General features: G+C 46.2%; 1 non-coding gene across 1 annotated transcript; it reads left to right on the top strand.

Moving 5' to 3' along the window:
- Positions 1-7,172: 7,172 nt before the first annotated feature.
- On the top strand, positions 7,173-7,245 carry trnav-aac (transfer RNA valine (anticodon AAC)). Its single transcript has one exon. It is a non-coding gene; the product is annotated as a tRNA-Val (tRNA).
- The last annotated feature ends 9,865 nt before the right edge of the window (positions 7,246-17,110 follow it).

Genomic DNA, 17,110 nt, shown 5'->3' with positions numbered 1-17,110 from the left:
CTTGTTTATTTATAAAAAGAGAAGCAACTATCCTCATTCAGCAGATATGAGGCAAGATATCATCAAAAGAGGTTTTTGGACATTTTAAGTGATGTGTTTAATGCTTCAGTCCTTTTTGTGTTTAATTCCCACCCCCTCTCTGGCTGTGCCTGCACTGAGCTTACCTCGAGGTAAGGTTGTTCTGAACTTACAAAAGTGGGCACTTACTCCAGCCTAAGTTAGTTTGTAGTAAGTTTTCACTGCCGAAACTTGCAAAACAGGCCTGAGTGGCTGGACACACCCCCTTTTGAAAAAAAATACCTTACCTGAAGCCAACCTCAACTAACTCAGTAGAACTGGAGCTAACTAATATCCGAGAATTGCAATTTCTAACATTCTCCAAACTAAACTAGTTGCTCCAAAAAACTAGGAGGAACTCCACCCGAAACTTTGGCCCTCAGTGTGGGACAGAAGTTGTTTAAGGTGAGCCAACACATTCCCGATCAGCACAGAGGGAGCTCAGTGGTCAGCTCCCCTCTGTTGGTGCTGTTGTACCAGAAGTTTCTGTAAGGCATATAAACGGCAACGCCTCAGCGCGAATTCAACGGTGGGCACTCATGCTGGCATCCTACGACTATACCATAAGGCACAGAACAGGCACAGACAACTTTGCCGACGCGCTTAGCAGGCTACCCCTGGCGACCACGGAAGGATCTGACGAACAGGACTGTGAGATAGTCATGGCAATCAATGCCTTTGAGTCCACAGGTTCGCCCATAACAGCTCACCAAATCAGAGCCTGGACGGCCAGCGACCCCACGTTATCCTTAGTAAAAAGATGTGTCCTAACCGGTGACTGGGCAGAGGCTCGTGATGCCTGCCCCGTGAAATTAAAACCCTTTCACAGGAGCATGCATGAACTATCACTACAAGCAGACTGCCTGATGTGGGGCAGCCGAGTAATCATGCCTCTGCGAGGCAGAGAGGCATTTGTCCGGGAGCTGCACCGCGAGCACCCGGGGATTGTTCTCATGAAGGCCATAGCTAGATCCCACGTCTGGTGACCTGGTATTGACGCGGACTTGGAGCTCTGCGTCCGAAGGTGCACCATTTGTGCCCTCCTCAGCAATGCCCCCAGAGAGGCTCCACTGAGCCCCTGGCCCTGGCCTACCAAACTGTGGTCGCGGCTGCACGTAGACTATGTGGGCCCATTCATGGGCAAAATGTTCCTTCTAGTTGTAGATGCATTTTCAAAGTGGAAACAATGCACCATTTTAAAGTCGAGCACAACCTCCACCACTGTGGAGAACCACACGTGAAAGGTCCCCGGTTTGTACCCGTGTAGAAACATTATTTTGGAGACTACTTTTGCTGTGAAATAAATTGAACAAAATTCGCCCCAGGTTCCTTGTCGCATGAGCAGTGAACATTTTAAACCAGTCTCCGAAATACAGACTGTGTAAAGTCAGATATGGGAGAAAACTTCATCAATGATTCAAGCTCATTAAATGATTAACATAAGAACGTAAGAAATAGGAACAGGAGTCGGTCATTCGGCCCCTCGATCCTGCTCTGCTATTCAATAAGATCATGGCTGATCTGACCATGGACTCTGAGTTAAGGGATTCGGGTGCCTGTTGTCTCTCCCCTGAGAAGGTTCACGTTCTACAGTCCAGCCTCTAAAAGGCGCCACTCTGTGCACATTACTTGCCGCGTTTGAGTCCTGAGGATGAGTCATCTGCCTGGAGCCACAGGTCGAGGTCATGAATGCTTGGCTCACGGAAATGGCCGTCTGCAGTATGACTGTGGTATCCGCTGACAGTAGCTTATGAAGAAGGCCCTCTTGGCCGATTCCGATGACAAAGATATCCCGCAGTGCTTCGGTGAGGTGGTCACCAAAATCCCACGGTGCCCAAGCCTCCTGAGGTCTGCAGCATATTTCGTGATCTCCTGGCCTTCGGGCCGTCGGTGTGTATAAAACCGCTATCTGGCTGTGAGGATGCTCTCTTTGGGATTGAGTTGTTCTTGGATCAGTGTTACAAGCTCCTGGTATGACTTGGTCGTTGTCTTCGCTGGTGCCAGCAAGTCCCTGACGAGTCCATAGACAGTGGGCCCACAACTGGTTAGCAGGATAGCTCTGCACTTATCAGCCAGTGTGGCCGGGTTGTCACCTGCCAGATCGTTTGCTGTGAAGAAATGGTCGAGCCTCTCCACAAAGGCTTCACAATCATCACCATCAGCGAACTGCTGCAACGTACCAAGGTTAGCCATTTTCGTGTGAAGGTCCGTAATCTCGTCGCCAATTGTTATACCTTCAGATGCTCTGATGATGACTCCACGAGACAATGTATCATGCTTGAACTGTAGTGATCTTAGTCCTTTATTGATAACCACAGAGTGAGGATCACACCTGGTGGCCTGCCTTTTATACTAGGCCAGGCACACCTGTACAGGTAAGCTAAAAGTCTCCTACTGCAGTGCCCTCTGGTGCACACCTTGTAATAGTACAAGCAGTAACCATGTAGAACACATGACAGGTGTCACTGTGGAACAATTTCTCTCACTCAAAGTTAGACACACGACCGTGGGCACCACGAGGTCTAGGTAGCTAGCCATTGACATTCATATATAAATATATATAAATATATCGACATGTAACGTAACTGTTCCCTGCTGGTCAAGGGGTTAAGATCTGGCGCACTAACCTGGTTTCAATCTCGATCAATGCATCGCATAAAAATAATTGAGGTCTGTGAGACGTTTAATAATTGCTGTAATCACCATGAATACCAATACTTTCTGTGATAGACCGAGCTTACAGACTATCTGGCTTCTCCTGCCCTTTGCCAGGCACGTGTTCGGGGTTTAATTTTGTAAGCTGCGTGAGTTCGCTGATCGCGGGGAGACGGTAGGAGCCTCTGTGGCCCCACTGTGAGGATGTGGAAGTGAACACGGTGGCTGGGTGATTGGTGACATTTCTGTAAAGGGCATCGGAGGAGAAGGATTGAGAACTTTCAGTGTGGGACAGAAGTTGTTTAAGGTGAGACAACACATTCCCGATCAGCACAGAGGGAGCTCACTGGTCAGCTCCCCTCTGTTGGGGGCGTTGTACCAGAGGTTTCTGTAGTGTAGTGGTTATCACGTTTGCTTTATATGTAAAAAGTCCATGGTTCGATCCTGGGTCGAAACATTATGTTCAAACTTTCTGTGGATGAACAATCGGATGCGAGTTTAGTCTCGCTGCAAATGCTGCCTGACCTGCTGAGATTTCCAGCGTTTGCTGCTTTTATTTTTTATTTATTCTTCTGGCAAAAGGGCTCCCTTATTCCTTAATTGCTTTTTATTTCACTTCAATAAATAGAAAACTTTGAGTGAGAGAAAACTGATCCACCGAGGACCTTTCGCGTGTGAGACCAACGTGATATCCGCTACACTGCATCCAATCAAAGGGCGAGAAACCACTGAATATAAAGGATGAGCTGACAAATATCAGGGGCAGTGCAGTCTTTTCAACGTCAAACCCTCCTTTCTTATTCAGCAGTGGCATGAACGGGAGCCAGACGTCACAAAGTTTAATTAAAGACACAAATACAAGTAACACTTGCAAATCTTTTCAGAGTAAAATTATTTCACTTTATTTGAAATCCTACTGCGTTGAATCTGAAAATACGCACAGTGGGATTTTATCTTCACTACTGATTGTATTTTGTGTGCACGGTAGGAATAACCGGTGCTGTTAAATTTGATAAAAGTTGCCCCAGATTCGTGGTGTCATCGGCAATGAAGACTTTGAACCAGAAAGCTAAAATACAGTTAGTAAAATGGGATATGGTTTAACAGTTAACATGCAAAGCACAGGACAAATGATTGAAGTATGGAGTGTCCCTGAGTTAGCATTTGTTTGATTGTGCAAAAGAAGGTGAGGGGTTAATTCATGATGCTTTCCTGTGAAAGCAAGAGAAAAGTTTTCGAACAAACCATCCGGTGACTGTCAGGTGAGCGCTGCTTGTGATACCTGGTGGGAATGGGCGGGATTTTAAAGCCCCTTTTATTGCAGAACCTTCATATAAACGAACATCTCTTAACTATTGTGGTGCAATGGCAGTGCGTCCGACTCTAGATCAAAGGGTTGCTTGTTCAAATCATGTCGGGATCACTGTTCTTTTAGCAATTTCTGTTTCACAATCACCAGACCCTTGCTGCAATGTCTGTCTCACTGGTTAGCAGTGGTAGGGTTGGGGACAGCATCAAACAAGAAAGAAGGGATGAGTGCAGTGGTGGGACAGCAGTTATCATGGGTGACTTTAATCGACATAGTGATTGGGCTAACCACATGGTAGTAATTTGGTGGAGGAGGATTTCATGGAGTGCATTATGGATGGTTTTCTCAACCAAGAAGAGAGCTGGCCATCCTTGACTGGGTGATGTGTAATGAGAAGGGACTAATTAGCAATCTTGTTGTGCGAGGCCCCTTGGGGACGAGTAACATAATATGGTCGAATTCTTCATTAAGATGGAGAGTGTCACAGTTAAGTCAGAAACTTGGGTCCTGAACTTAAGGAAAGGTAACTTTGACGGTATGAGGTGTGAATTGGCTAGAATAGACTGGCCAAGGATACTTAAAGGTTTGACGGTGGATAGGCAATGGCAAACATTTAAAGATCACACGGGTGACTTCAGCAATTGCACATCCCTGTCTGGAGTAAAAATAGAACGGAGAACGTAGCTTAACCGTGGCTAACAAGGGAAATTAAGGATAGTGTTAAAACCAAGGAAGAGGCAGATAAATTGGCCAGAAAAAGGAACAAACCTGAGCACTGGGAGACATTTAGAATTCAACAGAGGAAGACTAAGGGTTTTCGTTCGGAGGGTGAAAATAGATTGTGAGAGGAAGCTTGCTTGGAACATAAAAACTGACTGAAAAAGCTTCTGTAAATATGTGAAGAGAAACAGATTAGTGAAGACAATTGTAGGTCCCTTGCAGTCGGATTCAGGTGAATTTATAATGGGGAACAAAAAAATGGCAGACCAATTGAAAAAATACTTCAGTTCCGTCTTCACGAAGGAAGACACGAATAACCTTCCAAACGTACTAGGGGACCGAGGGTCTAGTGAGAATGAGAAACTGAAGGATATCCTTATGAGGTGGGAAATTGATGGGATTGAAGGATGATAAATCCCTGGGGCCAGATAGTCTACATCCAAGAGTACTTAAGGAAGTCGCCCTAGAAATGGTGGATGCATTGGTGCTCATTTTCCAACAGTCTATTGATTCGGGATCAGTTCCTATGGACTGGAGGTTAGCTAATGTAAACCACTTTTTAAGAAGGGATGGAGAGAGAAAGCGAGTAATTATAGACCGGTTAGCCTGACATCAGTCATGGGGAAAATGTTGGAATCAATTATTAAGGATGAAACAGCAGCGCATTTTGAAAGCAGTGACAGGATCGGTCCAAGTCAGCATGGATTTATGAAAGGGATGGATTTATGCTTGACAAATCTTCTGGAATTTTTGAGGATGTAACTAGGAGAGTGGACAAGGGAGAACCAGTGGATGTGGTGTATTTGGCCTTTCAGAAGTCTTTTGACAAGGGTCCACACAAGAGATTGGTGTGCAAAATCAAAGCACATGGTATTGGGGGTAATGTACTGAGGTGGATAGAGAACTGATTGGAAGACAGGAAGCAGAGAGTCGGGATAAAAGGGTGCTTTTCAAAATGGCAGGCAGTGACTAGTGGAGTGCCGCAGGGCTCAGTGCTGGGACCCCAGCTCTTTACAATGTACATCAATGATTTGGATGAAGGAATTGAGTGTAATATCTCCATGTTTGCAGATGACACTAAACTGGGTGGCGGTGTGAGCTGTGGGGAGACGCTAAGAGACTGCAGGGTGACTTGAACAGGTTAGCTGAGTGGACAAATTCATGGCAGATGCAGAATAATGTGGAAAAATTTGAGGTTATCCACTTTGGGGGCAAAAACGTGAAGACAGAATATTATCTGAATGGTGGCAGAATCGGAAAAGGGGAGGTGCAATGAGATTTGGGTGTCATGGTTCATCAGTCACTGAAAGTTGGCATACAGGTACAGCAGGCAGGAAAAAGGTAAATGGTGTGGTGGCCTTCATAGCTAGGTGATTTGAGTATAGGAGCAGGGAGGTATTACTGCAGTTGTACAGGGCCTTGGTGAGGCCTCACCTGGAATATTGTTTTAAATTTTGGTCTCCTAATCTGAGGAAGGACGTTCTTGCTATTGAGGGAGTTCAGCGAAGCTTCAGCAGACTGATTCCCGGGATGGCTGGACTGACATCTGAGGAGAGATTGGATCAATTGGGACTTTATACATTGGAGTTTAGAAGGATGAGAGGGGATCTCATCGAAACATACAAGATTCTGATGGGACAGGCCTGGGTAGATGTGTGTAGATTGTACCCAATGTTGGAGAAGTTGGAGCAGGCTCGAGGTAAAGATGACCCACTCCTGTTCCTAATTCTTATATTCTTATGTTCTTATAGCAATTCTGGAAGAATAACATTGAAACCAAATGTGACCTGACACCCAGAAAGAAGTGTTAAGGCAGAAGGTTAAATGCTGTATCCCTTTCTGCAAAAAAATCCTTTCACAAACATTTCTCTGACCGAAACGGCACAAAACAAAAATGTTCCTTTCAAAGTCATTAAACTCGCGAATTTCCGTGCCCTGCGAATCTCCTGAATCAGATGCCTCTAGTTTTGCCGACTCAATCCATGTCCATTTGCAATGTTCTGCTTCCACCCACACGATGAAATGTGCCACTAATTTATCGAATCATGGAATGGTTACAGCACGGAAGGCCATTCGGCCCGTCGAGACCGGACCGACTCTCAGCGAGCCCCACTCCCCCGCCCTTTTCCCATAGCCCTGCAATTGTTTTTCCTTCAGACACTTATCCAACTCCCGTCTGAAAGATAAGATTGAGTCTGTCTCCACCGCCCTTTCAAGCCGTGCATTCCAGATCCTAACCACACGCTGCTAAATGGCCATCTCCTGTTCCTATGTGTAAAACCTGGGAAACACGAGATCAATTCCTGCCACACTCACAGCCTTCCGAAATATAGCACCTTAATTCTATTCTCTTAAAACCAGCTCCTGAAGTATCGGCCAGCTGTGTAGGTTAAAGCTCTGGTTATGTTCCCAGCAGTGTGTCAATCGCAGTGTTTTTGTAGTGTAGTGGTTATCACGTTCGCCTAACAAGCGAAAGGTCCCCGGTTCGCAACCGGGTGGAAACATTTTGAACATTGTTCAATTAAATATTGGAAAAAATTGAATAATTGACATTAATGTTTCAATATTAACAAAGTTGGTGTTTGTTTCTGCTGATGTTAATAACCCTTCAACTAGGCTGGAGTTTAATATTTTGATATTTCAAATAACAGTGTTGATATTTAATGTCTCCATGATAAGAGAGACTGTTTGATTTTCTGTTTCTGACTGCTCCATTTTTGATCGGGGCGGAGGAGCGGTGAGAGATCGGGGCCCAGGAGCGTCGTGATCGGGGCTCAGGAGAGGCGAGGGCCCAGGAACAGCACGGGCCAGCCCACACTGCGATTTATGGATAGTCGGCGCATGTGTACACACTACGTTCATGCAGCAGAGCTTGGTCCATGGTCGTCTTTTGTAATCCTTGCCACTGGACCAAGACCTAGCTCTGTCAAGCTCGTGTGGTGGTTGGTGTGCAACGGTCACCCCACGTTAAAACAATCCACCCACAGGCATCTTCCACCCTTCAGCATGTAGTTCTGGACCTAGATTGTCAGGTCCCTCATCGAAACACCTGTTTACTCATCCCTTTTTAGTCTGGAAACAAGTCATCCTCGATACGAGGGACTGCCTAATACTATACTATTAACAAAATGCAGTGTCTCACAGCCCTGTTACATTGGCTGATTTCTCTGTACAGTTCTGTACACACTCAAACTCTACACAGTGTCTCTCACTCCCTGCCGTTTACAGCCCTGACGGTGTAGAAAGCCCCTCTCAAAGCTGCACGTTCCGGCAGCATTCAGTTGATTTGGGAGAGATTATTAAAGGATCCTGCATCTCCGCCTCGCTTCACAACAGCAGTTCGAAGCCGCAAACAACCCATCGACTAATCGCTCGTCCCCAGCTCCAGAGTGAGTGAGGCCGGGACTGTCATGTATTCAACCAGCATTGTAACCCATTTATAATCTGAACGAGTTGTACACTGTGAGAACAATGACCACTAGGTGGTGAACTTGTGGGAAACACTCCTAACCTGGACCTTCAGGTATAAAAGGGGGAGCTCCACCCACTTCCATCACTTGAGTGCTAAGGAATAAAGGACAGATCATAGACTGACCTTCTCTGAAGCTTGGGCCTCGTGTGCATTTACACTGTATAGTAATGACATAGTAATGGCGACGAGAAACTGGGATTTAAACCACGCGAGCATGGCCACTAGCAGAACAGACGAGAGGTACTGTGTTAAGCAATGGTTGGGACAGAGATTCAACATTGTTAAAGCATCACACAGTTCTCCAGGCAGCCAAGGGCAGTCAGGCATGCCCCAATATGTAGCCGAACCCAGAGGGGGAGTTCGTCAGAGACAATGGCCACGAGCAGAACAGATGAAAGGTACGGTGTTAAGCAATGGTTGGGATAGAGATTCAACATTGTTAAAGCAGCACACAGTTCTCCAGGCAGTCAAGGGCAGTCAGGCATGCCCCAACATGTCGTCGAACCCAGAGGGGAAGTTCGACAGATACAATGGCAAGCTGAACGGCGATTCACGTCATTGCAAGGGACAATGCGGCCAGCAATGGGGCCATCAACACCTGTTAATGGTGCACTCATGGACAATCACGGGGCAGTCAGTGACGATCGACTGGCAAGAGACCTTTTGTTTCCAACAGCAGCTCATGTTGGAGGCGTGGAGGCACACACTCAGCCGGAGTTTTCAGAGATGAGCAAAATACCTGCAGGCATTGCAGAAATGGACACTAGGGGAAATCGCTGGAAGGTGAAGTTCAGTGAGTTCATGTGGAGCACGTATACAGTTCATACACCAGGACGCCACCGATAATGATGAAAGTGCTCCTCAATGGCATCCCATTATCAGTGGAGCTAGACACGTGGGCCAGCCAGTCGCTGATGGGTATCAAATAGTTCGAAAAGTTGTGGGCGTCCAAGGCCAGGAGGCCAAAATTATTGCCGATTGACGCACAGATACGAACATACACAAAGGAGATCATTCAGGTGCTAGGCAGCGCCACGGTAGTCGTGACCCACAAAGTTGGCTTGCTGTCATGAACTGGAAATGGGGCGGAGTCAATGCAATTTCCTCTGTGGAGCGAGTATCATGCTCACAGATCCTCGACAAATTTGACTCATTATTTCAACCCGGCATTGGTACTTTCATGGGGGCCAAGGTAGTGATTCACATAAACCCGGACGCCAAGCCAGTGCACCACAAGGCGGAGCCGTATGTGATGCGGGAAAAGATAGAAGGCGAATTGAACCGCCTGCTAAGGGAAGGCATTATCTCGCCAGTTGAATTCAGTGACTGAGCGAGCCCGATTGTGCCGCTGCTCAAGGCGGATGGGTCGGTCAGGATATGTGCTGATTACAAGGCAACCATCAATCGGGTTTCACTCCAAGACCAGTACCCGCTACTGAGAGCGCAGGATCTCTTTGCGACGCTATCCGGTGGCAAACCTGTTTCAAAATTAGACCTGACCTCAGCTTACATGACTCAGGAGCTGGCGAGTGAATCGAAGAAGCTGACCACCATCACGACACACAAGGGGTTGTTTGAGTACAACAGATGTCCGTTCGGGATTCGCTCGGTTGCCGCGATCTTCCAATGAAATATGAAAAGCCTCCTCAAGTCGATTCCAGGGACGGTGGTTTTTCAGGACGACATCCCCATTACGGGTTACGATACTGAAGAACACCTCCCCAACCTGGAGGAGGTGCTACGCAGACTGGACCGGATAGGGCTGCGACTAAAAAAGGCAAAGTGCGTCTTCATAGCTCCAGAGGTAGAATTCCTGGGAAGGAGGGTAGCAGCAGACGGGATCAGCCCTACTGCGTCAAAACGGAAGCGATCCAGAGAGCACCCAGTCCCCGTAACACGACGGAGCTGCATTCGTTCCTGGGGCTCCTGAACTATTTTGGTAACTTTCTTCCCAAATTGAGCAAGCTGCTAGAGCCGCTACACGTGCTCCTACGGAAAGGTCGCGAATGTGTCTGGGGGGACAGCCAGGAAAGGACTTTTAATAGAGCTCGCAATTTGTTATGTTCCAACACTCTGTTAACGCTATATGACCTATGTAAGAAACTTGTGTAACGATGCGTCGTCCTATGGTGACGGGTGTGTGTTGCAGCATGTCAATGCCAAGTGTCAGTTACAGCAGGTAGCTTAGGCCTCCAGAAGTCTGTCCCAGGCAGAAAGGGGCTACGGGATGGTAGAAAAGGAGGCGCTCGCATGTGTATATGCAGTAAAGAAAATGCACCAATACCTGTTTGGCAGGAAATTTGAGCTGGAGCCAGATCACAAACCCCTAACGTCCCTTTTGGCCGACAACAAGGCCATAAATGCAGATGCATCGGCCCGCATACAGAGGTGGCCGCCTATGACTACACAATTCGGCACAGACCGGGCACCGAAAACTGCTCCGATGCACTCAGCAGGCTCCCACTAGCCACCACTGAGGGGGCTACCGAGCATGGTGCTGAGATGGTCATGGCTGTTGAAGCTTTCGGAAGTGAAGGCTCACCCGGGACAGCCAGTCAGATTAAAGTCTGGAGAAATGGAGACCCGCTATTGTCTCCAGTCAAGAAATGTGTCCTGAATGGGGACTGTGCAGCCACGTACAGGGCATGTCGTGAGGAAGTTAAACTATTTCACAGGCGCAGGGATGAACTCTCGATTCAGGCCGATTGCCTACTGTGGGGAAACCGCGTAGAAACCAGATGGGCAGAGAGGTGTTCATCAGAGAACTCCACAATGAGCACCCGGGCATTGTCATGAGGAAGGCAATTGCGAAGTCGCACATTTGGTGTCCAGGGAAAGACGCAGATCTGGAACTTTGTGTTCGCAGGTGCAACACGTTTGCCCAGCTGGGTAATGCGCCCAGGGAAGCCCCCCTTAGCCCCTAGTCCTGGCCCACCAAGCCTTGGGCACGCATCCATGAGGACTACGCTGGTCCTTTCAAAAATGTTTTTGGTTGTAGTAGACGCCTACTCCATAAGAAACATAAGAAACATAAGAATTAGGAACAGGAGTAGACCATCTACCCCCTCGAGCCTGCTCCGCCATTCAACAAGATCATGGCTGATCTGGCCGTGGACTCAGCTCCACTTACCCACCCGCTCCCCGTAACCCTTAATTCCCTTAGTGGTTTAACATATATCTATCTGTGCCTTGAATACATTCAATGTTCTCGCCTCACTGCTTCCTTGGGCAGAAAATTCCACAGATTCACAAACCTCTGGGAGAAGAAATTGCTTCTCAACTCGGTTCTAAATTGGCTCCCCCGTATTTTGAGTCTGTGCCCCCTAGTTCCAATCTCCCCTACAAGTGGAAACAACATCTCTGCCTCTATCTTGTCTATCCCTTTCATTATTTTAAATGTTTCTATGAGATCACCCCTCATTCTTCTGAACTCGACCGAGTAAAGACCCAGTCTCCTCAATCTATCATCATAAGGTAACCCCCTCATCTGCGGAATCAGCCGAGTGAATCGTCTCTGTATCCCCTGCAAAGCCAGTATATCCTTCCTTAAGTAAGGTGACCAAAACTGCACGCAGTACTCCAGGTGCGGCCTCACCAATACCCTATACAGTTGCATCAGGACCTCCCTGCTTTTGTACTCCATCCCTCTCGCAATGAAGGCGAACATTCCATTCACCTTCCTGATTACCTGCTGCACCTGCAAACTAACTTTTGGGGATTCATGCACAAGGACCCCCAGGTCCCTCTGCACTGCAGCATGTTGTAATTTCTCCCTACTCAAATAATATTCCCTTTTAAAGTTTTTTTCCCCAAGGTGGATGACCTCACACTTTCCGACATTGTATTTCATCTGCCGAACCTTAGCCCATTCGCTTAACCTATCCAAATCTCTTTGCAGCCTCTCTGTGTCCTCTACACAACCCGCTTTCCCACTAATCTTTGTGTCATCTGCAAATTATTTTACACTACACTCTGTCCCCTCTTCCAGGTCATCTATGTATATTGCAAACAGTTGTGGTCCCAGCACCGATCCCTGTGGCACACCACTAACCACCGATTTCCAACCTGAAAAGCAGCCATTTATCCCGACTCTCTGCTTTCTGTTCGCCAGCCAAATCTCGATAAATGCTAATACATATCCTCTGACTCTGCGTACCTCTATCTTCGGAAGTAACCTTTTGTGTGGTACCTCATCGAATGCCTTTGGAAATCTAAATACACCACATCCATCGGTACACCTCTATCCACCATGCTCGTTATATCCTCAAAGAATTCCAGTAAATTATTTAAACATGATTTCCCCTTCATGAATCCATGCTGTGTCTGCTTGATTGCGCGAAGCCTATCTCGATGTCCCGCTATTTCTTCCCTAATGATAGTTTCAAACATTTTCTCCACTACAGATGTTAAACTAACCGGCCTATTGTTACCTGCCTTTTGTCTGCCCCCTTTTTTAAACAGAGGCGTTACATTAGCTGCTTTCCAATCCGCTGGTACATCCCCACAGTCCAGAGAACTTTTGGAAGATTATAACGAATGCATCTGCAAAAACTTCCGCCATCTCTTTTAATACCCTGGGATGCATTTCATCAGGACCAGGGAACTTGTCTATCTTGAGTCCCATTAGCCTGTCGAGCACTACCCGCCTAGTGATAGTGATTGTCTCAAGGTACTCCCTTCCCACATTCCTGTGACCAGCAATTTCTGGCATGGTTTTTGTGTCTTCCACTGTGAAGACCGAAGCAAAATAATTGTTTAAGATCTCAGCCATTTCCTATTATTAAATCCCCCTTCTCATCTTCTGAGGGACCAACATTTACTTTAGTTACTCTTTGCCGTTTTATATATCGGTAAAAGCTTTTACTATCTGTTTTTATGTTTTGCGCAATTTTAACTTCGTAATCTATCTTTCCTTTCTTTATTGCTTTCTTAGTCATTGTTTGCTGTCGTTTAAAATTTGCCCAATCTTCTATTTCCCACTAACCTTGGCCACCTTATACGCATTGGTTTTTAATTTGATACTCTCCTTTATTTCCTTGGTTATCCACGGCAAGTTATCCCTTCTCTTACTGCCCTTCTTTTTCACTGGAATATATTTTTGTTGTGCACTATGAAAGAGCTCCTTAAAAGTCCTCTGCTGTACCTCAATTGTGCCACCGTTTAGTCTGTGTTCCCACTCTACTTTAGCCAACTCTGCCCTCATCCCACTGTAGTCCCCTTTGTTTAAGCATTGTATGCTCGTTTGAGACACGACTTCCTCACTCTCAATCTATATTACAAATTCAACCATACTGTGATCACTCATTCCGAGAGGATCTTTTACTAGGAGATCGTTTATTATTCCTGTCTCATTGCACAGGACCAGATCTAAGATAGCTTGCTCCCTTGCATGTTCTGTAACATATTGTTCTCAGAAACAATCCTGTATGCATTCTATGAATTCCTCCTCCAGGCTACCCCGTGCGATTTGATTTGACCAATGTAGGTTAAAATCCCCCATGATTACTGCCGTTCCTTTTTCACATGCCTCCATTATTCCCTTGATTATTGCCCACCCCATCGTCAAGTTATTATTTGGGCGCCTATAAACTACGCCCACCAGTGACTTTTTCCCCTTACTATCTCTAATCTCCACCCACAATGATTCAACATTTTGTTCATTAGAGCCAATATCAATTCTCACAACTGCCCTGATATCATCCTTTATTAACAGAGCTACGCCACCTCCTTTCCCTTCTTGTCTATCTTTCCGAATTGTCAGCTGACCCTGTATGTTTCATTCCCAGTCTTCGCCACCCTGCAACCACGTTTCTGTAATGGCCACCAAATCATACCCATTTGTCATGATTTGTGCCGTCAACTCATTTACTTTATTTTGAATGCTGCGTGCGTTTAGGTAAAGTATTTAATACTAGTTTTAATCCATGATTTTGAGTTTTGACCCCTCCTGCAGCCCCTTTATATTCATACATATTGTCCCTTTATATTACCTTGTGGTTTACACTTACCCCTGTGCTACTCTGCTCTGTTGCTACCTGCCTTTTGCATTCTTTCTTGGGGTCCTGTTTATCTGCGCTCTCACCCACTCTAACTAGCTCAGAGCCCTCTCCTGCGTTCTGAATACTCCTCGCATTGAGGCACCGAGCTTTCAGTCTTGCCTTTTTATTACACTTTGACCCTTTAGAATTTTGATGTACAGTGGCCATTTTTGGTTTTTGCCTTGGGTTTCTCTGCCCTCCACTTTTACTCATCTCCTTTCTGTCTTTTGTATTTGTCTCCATTTTGTTTCCCTCTGTCTCCCTGCATTGGTTCCCATCCCCCTGCCATATTAGTTTAACTCCTCCCCAACAGCACTAGCAAACACTCCCCACGAAGTACTTTGGTCCCGGACCTGCACAGGTACAGACTATCTGCTTTGTACTGGTCCCACCTCCCCCAGAACCGGTTCCAATGCCCCAGGAATTTGAATCCCTCCCTGCTGCACCACTGCTCAAGCCACGTATTCATCTGAGCTATCCTGCGATTCCGACTCTGACTAGGACGTGGCATTGGTAGCAATCCCGAGATTACTACTTTTGAGGTCCTACCTTTTAATTCAGCATCTAGCTCCTTAAATTCATCTCGTAGGACCTCATCCCTTTTTTTACCTAAATCTTTGGTAACAATGTGCACCACGACAACTGGCCGTTCTCCCTCCCTTTTCAGAATGTCCTGCACCCGCTCCGAGACATCCTTGACCCTTGCACCAGGGAGGCAACATACCATCCTTGAGTTTCGGTTGCGGCCGCAGAAACGCCTATCTATTCCCCTTACAATCGAATTCCCTATCACTATCGCTGTTCCATCCTTTTTCCTGCCCTTCTGTGAAGCAGAGCCAGCCACGGTGCCATGAACTTGGCTGCTGCTGCACTCCCCTGATGAGTCATCCCCCTCAACAGTACTCAATGTGCGGCCAACGTGATATCCGCTACACTGCAGCCCATCAAAGGGCGAGAAACCACTGAATATAAAGGATGAGCTCACAAATATCAGGGCCAGTGCAGTCTGGTCAATGTCAAACCCTCCTTTCTTATTCAGCAGTGGCATGAATGGGAGTCAGACGCCACAAAGTTTAATTAAAGACACAAATACAAGGAACACTTGCAATAATTTTCAGTGTAAAATTCTTTCACTTTTTTGGAAATGCTACTGCGTTGAATCTGAAAATACGCACGGTGGGATTTTATCTTCACTACTGATTGTATTTTGTGTGCACGGTACGAATAACCGGTGCTGTTTAATTGGATAAAATTTGCCCCAGATTCGTGGTGACATCGGCAATGAAGATTTTGAACCAGAAAGCTATAACACAGTGAGTAAAATAGGATATGGTTTTCGAGTTAAGATGCAAAGCACAGGACAAATGATTGAAGTATGAACTGTTCCTGAGTTAGCATTTGTTTGATTGTGCAAAAGAAGATGAGGAGTTAATTAATGATGGTTTCCAGTGAAAGCAAAAGAAAAGTTTAAGAAGAAACCATACGGTGCCTGTCAGGTGAGCGCTGCTTGTGATACCGGGTGGGAATGGGCGGAGATTTTAAAGCCCATTGTATTACAGAACCTTCATATAGACGAACATCTCCAGATTACTGTGTAGGTCTCGTGGTGCAACGGTAGTGTGTCTGACTCCAAATCCGAAGGTTGCATGTTCAAATTACGTCGTGGTCATTGTTCTTCCAGAATAAATATTTCCTTTGCTGTTTGGCAATAACCAGACCCTTGCTCCAAGGTCTGTCTCACTCTTTCCAAGGTGTCAGGCAGAGATTTGTTTTTTATTTAAAAAAATACTTTATTCAGATAAAAATTTGTACAGTACATTCAAAAGCAGTTCAGTACATTTAGCTGCGGTCAGTAATCCCATGCACTATATTTGGGTGCTGACGGCAGTTCTGGTCGATGTATTCCCTTGCTTTTCAGTTCCAGTACAATTCGGTACAATACGGGATACCTTGTAGTACATTAAACAAATTACATCACTCGTGTCACTATAAAGTACATGGAATGGGTGATGGAACATTTACACTTTTTTTCAACGTGCATCACGAAACAGACCTTACATTGTACATGGCACTACATAGGTGTTTACAGATCATAGAAACATAGAAACATAGAAAATAGGTGCAGGATCATGCCATTCAGCCCTTCTAGCCTGCACCGCCATTCAATGAGTTCATGGCTGAACATTCAACTTCAGTACCCCATTCCTGCTTTCTCACCATACCCCTTGATTCCCCTAGTAGTAAGGACCTCATCTAACTCCTTTCTGATTATATTTAGTGAATTGGCCTCAACAACTTTCTGTGGTAGAGAATTCCACAGGTTCACCACTCTCTGGGTGAAGACGTTCCTCCGCATTTCGGTCCTAAATGGCTTACCCCTTATCCTTAGACTGTGACCTCTGGTTCTGGACTTCCACAACATTGGGAACGTTCTTCCTGCATCTAACCTGTCGAACCCCGTCAGAATTTTAAATGTTTCTCTGAGGTCCCCTCTCATTCTTCTGAACTCCAGTGAATACAAGTCCAGTTGATCCAGTCTTTCTTGATAGGTCAGTCCCGCCATCCCGGGAATCAGTCTGGTGAACCTTCGCTGCACTCCCTCAATAGCAAGAATGTCCTTCCTCAGGTTAGGAGACCAGAAATGTACACAATACTCCAGGTGTGGCCTCACCAATGCCCTGTACAACTGTAGCAACACCTCCCTGCCCCTGTACTCAAACATGGTGCTCCATGTACACAATAAAAAAGTTACAAGTACGGCCCGAGCGGAGTTTATTCTGATTCATGCCCCGAAGTTTACCGTGTCAGAAGGGCTTTAAACAGTGGCCCTTCCCCACCCTGCCTTTGCGGCAACCACAC

Source organism: Pristiophorus japonicus, unplaced genomic scaffold (assembly GCF_044704955.1).
Source record: "Pristiophorus japonicus isolate sPriJap1 unplaced genomic scaffold, sPriJap1.hap1 HAP1_SCAFFOLD_81, whole genome shotgun sequence".
NCBI lineage: Eukaryota > Metazoa > Chordata > Chondrichthyes > Pristiophoridae > Pristiophorus > Pristiophorus japonicus.
This window is presented reverse-complemented; position numbering and strand designations above follow the sequence as displayed.